This window comes from Protopterus annectens, chromosome 3.part1 (assembly GCF_019279795.1).
Source record: "Protopterus annectens isolate FY-2018-M chromosome 3.part1, PAN1.0, whole genome shotgun sequence".
NCBI lineage: Eukaryota > Metazoa > Chordata > Ceratodontiformes > Protopteridae > Protopterus > Protopterus annectens.
In genome coordinates this window covers 1,657,066,954-1,657,079,357 of record NC_056732.1, presented here as the reverse complement: position 1 = coordinate 1,657,079,357, position 12,404 = coordinate 1,657,066,954, and the positions used below count along the sequence as shown (strand labels likewise).

The following is a 12,404-nucleotide window of genomic DNA, read 5'->3' as shown; positions in this document are numbered from 1 at the left end:
GTATCTCGAGACTATAAAACTGAATCCACAAAACACAGACAAACAAAACCAAAACCACATAACCGAAAACACCGCACACACTACACTTAACATACAACACCCACATCACAACATAAACAAAAAAACAACACACATACACAACTCACACCCCCCTACTTATATATACTAACTCCGAGATCGCACAAACACAACACAAAAGCTCACTCACACATGCACATTCTCCAATCCCTCACACACACTCTAACTCCCACTCAAAACCCTTACAAAATACTCACTTACCTGACATAACACCTACATCCACACACGGCCCCGTCACCACCAAAACACAAACCCGGACATTACGTAGCGTAACTTCATAACCGCGAATTCGACATATTTTCGAGATATATTCAAATTCGTGTTTATGAACGTTCGCTATTTGTAACATTCGACTTTATAGCTTCGAGATACTGAAATTCGACATTTCAGTATTTCGATGTTATAAAGTGAACCCATATATATATATATATATATATATATATATATATATATATATATATATATATATATATAACAATATATATAATTAGCAGGGTTTATGGGGGATGGTGCAGGGTCCTTATCCCTACAGAAAACAGAGTTCTACTTTTGTATTCTCCAAGGTTATTCTTGGAGCATGTCCACTGCTGTGTCAACATTCTTTTTGTCAATTTGGACATGTTGACATTAGCAACATTAATATTTGGGAATTTCAAAGATTGCAAGTAGTCACACATGTACACACATGTACACACACAGACACACACACACACACACACACACACACACACACACACACACACACACACACACACACACACACACACACACACACACACACATTATGCTACCTCTTTCTGTCTCTCTCTCTCTCTATCACATTCTACCTCTTTAGCTGTTCGCTTATCATCCCCTGTTTCCTACCTTTCTTTTAACCACTCTCTATTTTCTACCTTATACAACTCACTTTCCCCTTCAATTTCTCTTATACCTTTTCTTTCTCTTCAAGTTTCTTCTCAAACAAGCATACTGTGGTCCAGATATAAACCAAATAATTCCACACCCTCCCCTTTGTAATAAGACTTTATGAGAAAAATCACCAGAACTACTATTTTTATAAATTTGTAAATGCCTTTTGTATTAATATTTACTTGTTATTGATTGTATTTTGATGTATTTAAATGTTCCAGAACTATAATTTATGAAAACATTTAAATATTTTTGTTACAACTTATACTTGTTATTGCATACCTTTTTAATGTATTAATCTGTATGAAAATTGTTTATGATGTATTGCTTATGTTTCGTTATTTCATTTCTGGTGCGTTTCACTCCAGTTTCTACTAAAAAGAAGCTCTGCTCATTTAGAATTTCCCAGTAAGCAATGCAAATAAAAAACACATGTATACACGCACGTGCGCACACACACACACACACACACACACACACACACACACACACACACACACACACGCACGCACGCATGCACACGCACACACACACACACACACACACACACACACACACACACACACACACACATACACACACACACACATACACACACGTAGCCTTTTCTATTCAGAGTTGAGCCCATTCATTCCGTAGTGATGGGAATCATCACAGATCCACTAGGACGAGAGTAGCCTTGCAGGATATTATTTAGACAACCATGAGGGTTCCTTGTGTCTTCACCAGCATGCCAGCAATCAGGACATTCTTTTTTATATATTAGCCTAACACCTTCTCCTAAGTAGAGGGACATGTGACTCACATCACAGTGGGGCCATAATGCCTTAACCTACACAAGTGCATGCTCCTATGCACCTGCTCAATGAAAGCTACCACCCATCTGTGGCTCAGTGAGTTACATGCACACCCAAATTCATAGGCCCTACTACCATCCCCCAGAACTGCTACAATCCATGACTGGCTGTGACTCCTCCCCTCATGGTTGACATATCCATCTTCTATGCCAACTCTTTCAAGAGAGCAAATCATTAATTGTTCTGTGGTTGCGTAGGCTGTAGTCAGGGCTTCATCTTATTGTGTTAGCACAGCTAACAGATACCGCTGCCCCAATCTTATAACAACAGTAGATCTTTGAGGTGAGGCTTTGATAACTGTAAACTGTGGCATTTATGTTAACCCATCTTGTTTGTAATTTCTTCCGCTCAGAGGATTGAAATGTAGTGTCATCTTCCCTGTGAGGAACCAGTACAAATCTCTTACTGGCTAGGCACTGATTCAGATAATCAGCTTTGTTTCCCATTCTGTTTAGTTTTTGTAATCATCATTTCCTCAGGCATAACTTTTGATGTAGGCAAATTTACATTTATACAAAAGTAATTAAATTGTATTCAACTAACATTAACAAACATTATACTTCACATATATTGCTATATATCATATAACCTAAGCAACATTACATAAATTATGTCCCCTCAGCTTTGTCTGGAAGTGCCCAGGAACACAGACCTTATGTTACAGACCCTTACAATCAATAATGCCAGACATTAGAGTTCCACACTTCTTCGTCAGTATCCACAAACAAGACTTGTTGCTCTATTAACTTTTTGGTAAGTGCTGTAGAGTACTATGTAAAAATAATCCCTGGTGTCTCGTATTCCCCCACACATCAATCATACTGCTAAATTATTTATTTTATTTATTTATTATTTATTTGCATTTGTTTACCAGGAGATCTACTGGGCCAGAGTGAGTCCATTTTCACTAGAGGCCCAGGGAGAAAAGCTCCAGAACAAATAACAAAATAAAGCTAGAGAGTTGCACACAAAAGGCAGGCAGCTATAATACGGAACACTACATTAAAAACAGAAAATCAAAACAGCTCTGACACAGAACACTACATTGCAGATAAGTGATAAAAACAGATAGTTTACAAGTTATACATTTGGGTTAGAGTGACTAATAAATGATTCTAGATATGCTGGTCAAACATGAGTGCAGGGATGACAGAGCATAATAGTGAAAGTGTGAACATTACTGCATTGCAGTGGAGAGGAAAAGGTGGAGAGTGGCAGTTACTGATTCTGAGACTAAGGTATAGCCTTAGAACAATTACTAAATAGGTAGCAAGTCTGAATAGAATATATAGTAGGTAAATCTGATTTTGTTAGATTAAGTGTGGCTGGTGAACACATATTAGGTTTAGTAAGCTGGAAGCATTGGAACTATATATATATATATATATATATATATATATATATATATATAGATAGATATATATCTATGGGGTAATTGGCTAGGCTTAAAAAAATGGCCCATAGGGGCCATTAGCCTAGTACTAATCTATGAACCTATGAACATATAAATATATATATATATATATATATATATATATATATATATATATATATATATGGGTCTACCTGACATGGTCGACAGTTCATATGATCAACAGTGTATTTGGTCGACAGTTCATTTGATCGACAAGCATTTTAGGTGGGGGGCTTTGCCCCCCCACACCCCCCCTAACTATATATATCAACTCCAGGGTTGCACAACATTGGGGAAGGGCGAAAATCTGCTTGTCGATCAAATGAACTGTCGACCAAATGAGTGTCGATCATATGAACTGTCGACCATGTCAGGTAGACCTATATATATATAAATATGAGGAGTCAGAGCTATAATTGAGATGGTGAGGAGAGGTAGGAAGGCCAGGAGTATTGGGTATTTTTTAGTCAGTGCTAGTGCATGTACATAGCCAATGGGGGGGGTCAGGTGTTGTTTCAGCGAAGTCTTAAAACATTCTGTTGTAAAATCACCTTTCCCATGATTAAAATAAAGAAAGTATGTATTCCCTGGTGTCTAACATCATCCCATTATATCCACTGCTTGTTACTCTAGGGAAAGTTGAGCGTTATGGCAGTCCTCCAACAGAAAGACACACATGTATACCTGTTCTACCTATTCCCTAGTTAACCCCCTATTGTGATCATAGACTCACACACATGCACACACCACTTGACACAGTCATACCTTTACATACACTCATGCATGCATCCACACTCGCATGTGCACACACCCACCAACACTACTTATCAGCAAACTCCCTGCCACCTACCTTTCATGTGATCTTACCCATTAGAAGTAATGAGTGAATGCAAGCTTTTGGCCAAGTTAATTACTATTGTTGGTGACAAGGATTTACGCAGCCGAATTGTTCAGCCACATGAAGTGCTTACTGCAGGTATTTCTGAGGGAAGAGCACATGGCTAATTAATGTATGCCACTCCCCATAAATGCCTCATTAGTATGTGTGGTAGGCCACATAGACAGCCTACCCCAATGTTCTCTTCAAGGTAAACACTGCAGTAGGGCTGTCTAAGAATCAGAAATGCAGGAAATGCAAGCAATGCAGGTACATAAGTAACACCTCCTGCACTTACATCGGAGTCCTTGACCTACCCTTTTGGTGCCTTGGGATATTTGACTAATTCATTTGGAGTGGTTTATATTGCCCAATGTGAAACATGCCCATGCTTCTATGTAGGAAAATCTTTCAGAAAATTTGCCCGCAGAATTTACGAGTATAATCTAGAGATCAATAATAAAGATCTAAACAATGCGTTAACAAAGCATTCATTGATTTGTTCTTGTTTTAAGAAATTCACTTTTAGTGTACTGGAAGCTGTCAGTTTGAAGGACTCTTCAGGGGATTATAAGGTACAACTTGAGTGCCGAGAATCTTGCTAGCAGATCAGGTTAAGTGCTGACAAATACCCTGACTCAATGACCATATTAATATTAAATGTTTCTTGTCAGCACAAAAGTTTTAAATAGTATCTAGTCTGCCTTAAATCTGATACAAAGTATTTTGGTTCAGGCACTTTTTTAGCCTACTGCTACCTAAAGACAGGCATTGATTGGTTGTTTGCATACTGCATGATTGTTTTTAGTGCCATTTTTCAACAATATGTTTGTTTGTTTGTTAGATTCTAATGAAGTTTTTGTGTGGATTATTGAAAAAAGCAGATAACCGCTAAATAGAATGTGACTGAGTCTTCACTGAAGAGCTGGTACTTCTAGAATTGTTCTTTTGGTTTTATGTTCTTTATTCTATGCCATTTTGGGGATTTTATTCTGTTGTGTCTTGCATGACACACTAGCATGCTTGGAGAATCATTTACCCAAGACTCTAATTTAGAGTTATCCATGTATCCAGTCCCTGATGATCTTGCGGATTTTACTCAAAAACTGACAGCAGCCACATTTAATATTTGCGGACTTTTGGAAACCTATAAAGCGAGAGGTTTGTGAGTGGTTCTTCTCCTTTTCCTGGGACTTCCACTCAAACTCAAGGGTTACCTGAGACTGTGTCAAAAGATGTAAGATGTTCCAGTGGCAACAGGAGGCAACTATATACAGCTACAGAGAATTTATTTAAATTCATCTCCAAAAGTATAGTCAACCCATTCTTTTATAATTGTCTTAGAGATCAGACTAGAAGGAAGACTGATACTGCAACTGATTATGACAATCACATCAGAGGTGTGTAAAAAAGAAATTAATGAACTACAAAAACTTGGCAGGATGAAATTCTTTACCTTGAAGATTGCACATGCCTTCTAAGAATGAAAGCGCTGAATAGAATTTGACTGCAGCTGTGTCTTCTCTGAAGAGCTGGTGCTTTTTGGGAAACAGTTATCATTTCATTCTAAGTAGCATTTTATCTTTGTCGAAGGATATGCAGTTTTCTGCACGCATTTAGTGGAGCTGAAACACTGACAACTAGTTCAGGCAAATAAAATGGTAGACTCCAGATGAAATAAGTGTATTTAATGGAAAAAATAAAGCGCTTTTCGTCCAGTATATTAACTTGAACTTCTTCAGAAAAAAACAAGTACAAGTTAGAGTTTTAAATAACCCTCCCAGCTCTCCCATGTGATTGTTCAGGAACAAGCTCTTAAAAGAACATCACTACAATACCATTCAAGGTAATTCTTCACTGTTACATAGGTATAAAAACATTGTAAAGAGTGTCAATTATTTAACCTATGTAAAATATTATTTAGAAAAACATTTTATGAAACACATATATTAAAACATATTTTAGAGCATATTTTAGAACATTTATCTCCTCAAATTTTTCAATTTTAGCATGCAATGAATTGAGCACATTTCATTCAATCCCGGGGTAATATATGCATTCAAGCGGCTTTGCCACAGTAATTCTAACTGTTCAAGAATTACTGTTAGGGTTCCACACCTTGGGTCAGTGTAAACTTGTTCTATTACCTGGAATTTGAAAGTGTGGTTAGGGTTTGTGCTTACATGTCTAGCTAGTGGATTTTCTGTTTTGTTTTTTGAAATGTTGTACGTATGTTCATAAATCCTATCTTTTAGTTTACGTTCTGTCTTTCCTACATAGAAGAAAGGACATAGTTGGCATATAGGTAGATAAACTACCATTTTAGTTTGGCAATTATATATATATATATATATATATATATATATATATATATATATATTACTGCTTTTCAAAACTTTGTCATTAATTTCTACACTTCGTCCTTCCTGTATCTATTTACAGTATGGGCAGCTAAGACATTTAAACATTCCAGGAGTTTTAATTATGGTGGATCTTCTAATCTCCAATAAGTTGGGGCTTGTGCTTAGATTGCCCATTATTTCCCTGTTGTCCAATAATAAATTTCAATTTTTATTTAGCATGTTTTGACACTATTGACTTCAGGGCTAAACATTATGACAAGTCCAGTTTTGAAATTAATGCTAGCCGTGTTTTCTGCATCAATATTTTGGGTTGCTTCTTTGGTTTCTAGATTATCTGGTGTTTGTTCGCCTCCCAATATAGGTTTATAAAAAACAGTGGATCTTTTGTTTGTAACTTCCTCTATTAACTCATTCAATAAAGTTGTAGGATAGGCTCTCTTTTGAAACATGTTCCTTAAATTAATACACTCATGTTCAAATTCTAAATTGGTGGTTACCATTCTCGCTGCTCGTACCAGTTGCCCTTTCACCACTAATCTTTTTTGGTGAAAGGGATGAGCACGTGAATAATGCAAAAAGGTGTCTGAATATGTGCTTTTTCTGTATATTTTTGCACTATATTCCCTTTTGCTGGCTTTCCTGAGGAGTATATCCAAGTAAGGGATTTCTTGGTTATTATAAGTAAATGTGAATTGTAAAAAGTTAGTAGTGGTATTAAAGTAATTCACCAGTTCATTAGCTACGGTTACATCTACTTTGATTATCATGAATATATCATCCATGTAACGGGTAAAGAAAAAGATATGGTTAGCCATTTCAACGTTACCAAAAATATATACATCCTCCCAGTAGGCCATGACTAAATTAGCGAAACTGGCTCCGCATGGGAAACCCATGGCCACTCCAGTTTTCTGTATATAATACTTATTTTTGAAGAAAATTAAATTGTTGGTCAAAATAATGTCCAATAATTCCTCCACTAGATGGATTTCTGTATTGGGGGCCCCTTTCCTTTTCATCATGGTAGATACCCATTCAATACCCAATGCTTGGGGAATAGAGGTATAGAGGTCTTTCACATCTACTGTTAGAAAGCTGTAATTGTTATTGTATTCAAGTAAGTTGATTTTCTCTAGGAATGACCATGAGTCCTTGCATATTTGATATTCAGTTGCTACATATTTCTTCAGTATGCTATCTACAGCTTTAGCACTGGCATATGTGATAGAATTTCTTTCATCAACGATTGGTCTCAGTGGGAGATTCTGTAAATATTTATGGACCTTCAGTACTCCGAAGATGACTGGTGTCAAAGGAGCCAGGATGTTCATATAATGTACATTTCTAGATCTATTTTCCCTTCTATAAACAAGTCATTAATGTACATTTTAATGCACTGGTTAGCAATATTAAACTGGTTCAAAAACACTTTCTCATAAGCTTCAGTATCTAATAAGTTTTACATTCTGTTCTCATAGTCATCCAGGTCCATAAATATTAACCCCCACCTTTAGCTGGTTTCATCACCCTTACCTGAGCTGTTTTTAATAAGTTTAGAATTTTCCATTCATTTTTACTCATGTTTCCCTTATGTCCCGTTTTTCTATTGTACATATATATATATATATATTTATATATATATATATATATATATATATATATATATATATATATATATATATATATATATATATTTATATATATATATATATATATATCACATATGTCAAGCGCGCACACTTTTTCAAATGTATGTAATGTTGCATGTAAAGGAGGGTTAAACATACTGTGTACAAAGTAGGGCTTAGGTTCAGCATTGTTATTGCCTAAAATTACATTTAAATTTGGGTTTCTTACAAACATTTTCAAGTCCACAATAGTTTTAGCTAAGTCCATTCTTTGCGGAGGAATAAATCTTAAACCTTTTGCTAAAAGTTCTACCAATTCTCTAGGTATCACAAAGGATGAATAGTTGTAAATACGAAAATCACCTTCAGTGTTTTTACAATTGCACAGTTCTGTACTATATCACATGTCCTATGTTTTATTTACTTCCACTTCTTGTTGTGTGCTTTCCTCTTGTTGTTTTTCGTCTGGTGTTTGGCAGTGGTAAAACCCTGGTTGTTGGAGGCTCACAAGCACGTCTACTTGGAGAGCAAGCCATCAAGAAAATCTTAATTTCCCGCAAATATATATTAAAGGTCAAATACTTCTTCTTGAAATGAAAATCAGTAAGAAAAACATCATCCATATCAAAAATGTTGTTCTAATATTGAGAGTAAAGCTTAGGGTGTTGTAGAAAAACATGCAAAAATGAAGTTATCTCTCAGGCTAGAAAGGTTCACTGAAAGAAACAAAGATGTGGATTAAAGACATAAAAAATAAACCACTTTACCAGAGAAAGTACATTTGTGGACTGATACTTATACCATAACAGTTGATCATTGAAGAGTGACAGCTATAATAGTAAATCATAACATTATGGTTTTATGCCAAATAGCTTGTCTTCGTCCTGGTTGGAGTACCCTGGAACCTTAGTAGGTATGCAAAGCTGTACTAGAAAACCAGTATTTCGAATCACATTCATCTGATCTTTGAGTCATGCAGCTTCCACAGAAAATTTTAAGCAATTCTATTGAATATTCATCTAAAACTGACTAAACAGAATCAATTTGTCAGTAGTAATTTTTTTGCCAAGCATACCAGTGACGCTAAAATGTGCTTTCTAGATATACAAGGACGGGGGAATGGGCCAGAGGAGGGTATCAGTTATTCTGAAGACCTTTGGCTATGTTTTCCTTTTCTTCCGGAATCTAAATTACCATTGCGATATCTTTCTTTGAATTGGCTTTGTAACTAAATGTTCTGAGGAGAAAGTGCCTTACGTAATATGTTTTCTAACTAGCTGTATAAGGCATTTGAAAGTGAGGTGTGAGGGTCCATACATATGCTTAAAACAATATAGTTTCACCTTTCTTTTTGAAATCCACAGTAATATCATCTCATGGTTAGCCAAATAATATTTTGTGTCATATGAGTATTCAGCAATACTCTTCTTAACATACTCATTGTAAAGTTCATTTCTAAGCCATGTAATTGCCTTCCATGTAATTGCCTTCCATCCAATTACATCAACTAATGAAGCTGCATCAACATCATCATACGAATATATGAGTCTGTGCACAGCCAGAACAGCAAGTTTTCCTGTCAAAATTTTCTAAATAAGATTCTAATCAATGGAAATAGCACTGAATTATTTCAGGTTTTGGCAGCACAAGGCATTGAGAGGAATTGCACCAAAACAGACTTAGTGTGGATGCTCAACATTAAGAAAAAGCTATAAAACACTGTAAAAGGATTAAAACCTAAAGTGAATGTCAGAAACAGCTTAAACAAAACAGTATAAGACTAATACTGTAATATAAAACACACTAAAAATATTCCATTTTTTTATCAAGAATAAATAAGAAGCAAATTATCAGAAAAAATATAGTCAAGTACTGATAAAAAGGGCAGAGGAAAAGTAAAAAAAAAACATAAGGTGTTTCTTATCTGAGCTCTGCAGCTTAAATCACCAGGAGAAGGGCATCTGAAAAGATCTTTTTGTGACCGTGGCGCAAGAAAACTGAATGGGTCTTGTCTGTGAGTGTGAAGGGCTGTCCTGGTCCTGCCAGGTGATTGGCCCTTCACTCTTCCATGATAGGCAATGGGAGGAATTATGAGAGGGTAAGGCAGTGTGTTTGCTCAACATCTGCACTTGCATTTACATTCAACCACCCCACTGAAGAGCAAAAAAAAAAATGTATGTTCCTTTTACTGGAATACCTGCCAAGTGGCCAGATGCATGACATGTTCCCCCCTCCCCTTCCTGCCCGAGCCATTTAAGTCCTGTTTCTGTGCCCCGTCCCCAACATTCCTTCCACACATTTTATTGAAAAAAGAAATTACTTGTTTTAAACTGTGGCAAACTGCTTGCTCCAAATGTGTCAAATAGTTGCTACAGGTTATACCAGACATGCATACAGCACTTAAGGTTTAGTTTAAAAAATGTTCTTCTTTAAAACTATAGAAAAGTGCTTGCCAGAGCTTTTAAAAAACTGATATTGCATAAAAGAGAGATCCAGAATAGCTGATTGTGGCCCAAAAAACTTTGCTTCTGGGGCAGTTGCCCCTCTAACCCTTCCTAGCTATACTACTGCTATACTCATATCCAATTAAATCATTACTATAAACGTACAGCTTTCCAGATGGTATTAGATGAACTGCGGTGGTGGTGCTGTGGTAGCGTTGTTGCCTCACAGTAAGACGTCCTGTTCGATTCTCAGCTAAAGCGTCTTTTGTGTGGAGACATGCGTGAATGGGCATACCTTCATTGAAGGTTGTGCGTCAGGGCTGGCAACTCGGCATGTAAAAATCTACTGCCAATCATTAACGGACCGGAGTTCCGCTGTGGCGACCCCTAACCGGGAAAAGCCGAAAGGCACAACAACAACATTAGATGTGGATAAATAAATGGTAGTATGATTCAGTGCATGGATATTACATAGATCCTGTTTACCTAACAGAATTTTGTACACTGTGTCAGCATTTTAGGGGGAAAAGACTGTATCAGGAGTCTCTCAGCCTTTAAAATATCCTTGAAAATATAATAATGTAAAAGCACAGCCAACTTTGCATGACACAGCTCATCGTTTTGTTCTACCTTCTTCAGGTGAAGAAGCATTCCTTGCTGATCAGAATTCATATAAATAATTTGAAGTCAAAGACTCACAGAAGTGAGAGAATTATCTTTATAAAAATCATGAGATAAAGAATACTGCATTTGCATCACGTGAAGATTGTTCTTATCAATAGATAAAAAAGAGGAGCACATACTTTTTCTGTTTCATTTTTTGAACCTTTAGAGATACCTAATTCAAATCTCCTTGTTATTTTTATAGACCTAAGTCAGTCTGAGGTAAGAAACCAACTTAGGTACCAACCATCATTTATTTATTTAACATTTTAAATGGGTGGGTGGACTGGTTTTTAAACGGGTGGGTGGACTGGTCCAGTGACCCTTTCAGCCATGACCTATATCAATAGGAAAATACAATGGTACAGGAAAAAACACTGTTGTATAGAGAAAGGGATTACTTTAAATACGTAGATATGTTAGTAGCACTGGATGTATACATACAAGGGCATGATATATAAACACTCGAAAAGTAACACAAAATGTCATTCAGTTTTTGAATATTGCTCTCAATGTAAAGCTATACATGTTTTATTTTCAACTAAACAAGAGATACTCAGTAATTATATTCATAAATAGTATAGAATAAAAGAGACGGTTAAATAAAAACTACATGATAGGGATAAAGAATATTTTTTGGAAATCATGGGAGAATAAAATAGGAGTTAGTTTGGAGGAAGGAAAAGGGCAATAGGAAAGGGGGCCAGAAAGAGATGATAACTCTGGGAAAATAGATAAGATAAGAAAATTGCTCTTAGAAACAGGTGAATGTGAGGCTTAATGTTTTTATGATGTAGGATAATTGATTACTAAATTGGAGGAATCATGACCGGCCATAGATGAAATGGTGTCCTAAGCCAAGGGCTCTATTATGCCCTCTGTGTATATACCCCAGTGCTTCCCCCCACCCATTTATTCCCCACTATCCAGATGATTGTATTACTCTTCATCTTTTTCCTGTATACTTCCAACACACCCTAACTGAACAAAGCTGTACCAACAGTGGATGGAATAACTGAATTAAACAGAGTAGCAGCCCCCAAAGCTAAAATTCATTACTATGGAAGGAATTCAGTCTTACTGTTCAACATCACTTTTTTCCTGCTTTCTTTTAACAAACCCTAACTGTCCAAGACTCCACTGTAACAAATGTGGAGAAAATAACTGAATG

The 12,404-nt window shown here is 36.2% G+C and overlaps 1 protein-coding gene across 1 annotated transcript in view; it reads right to left on the bottom strand.

Annotated features, from left to right (window-relative positions):
• LOC122798603 (protein lifeguard 1-like) overlaps positions 1–12,404 on the bottom strand; it is a 279,943-nt gene that overhangs the window by 3,753 nt on the left and 263,786 nt on the right. The window lies entirely within an intron of this gene.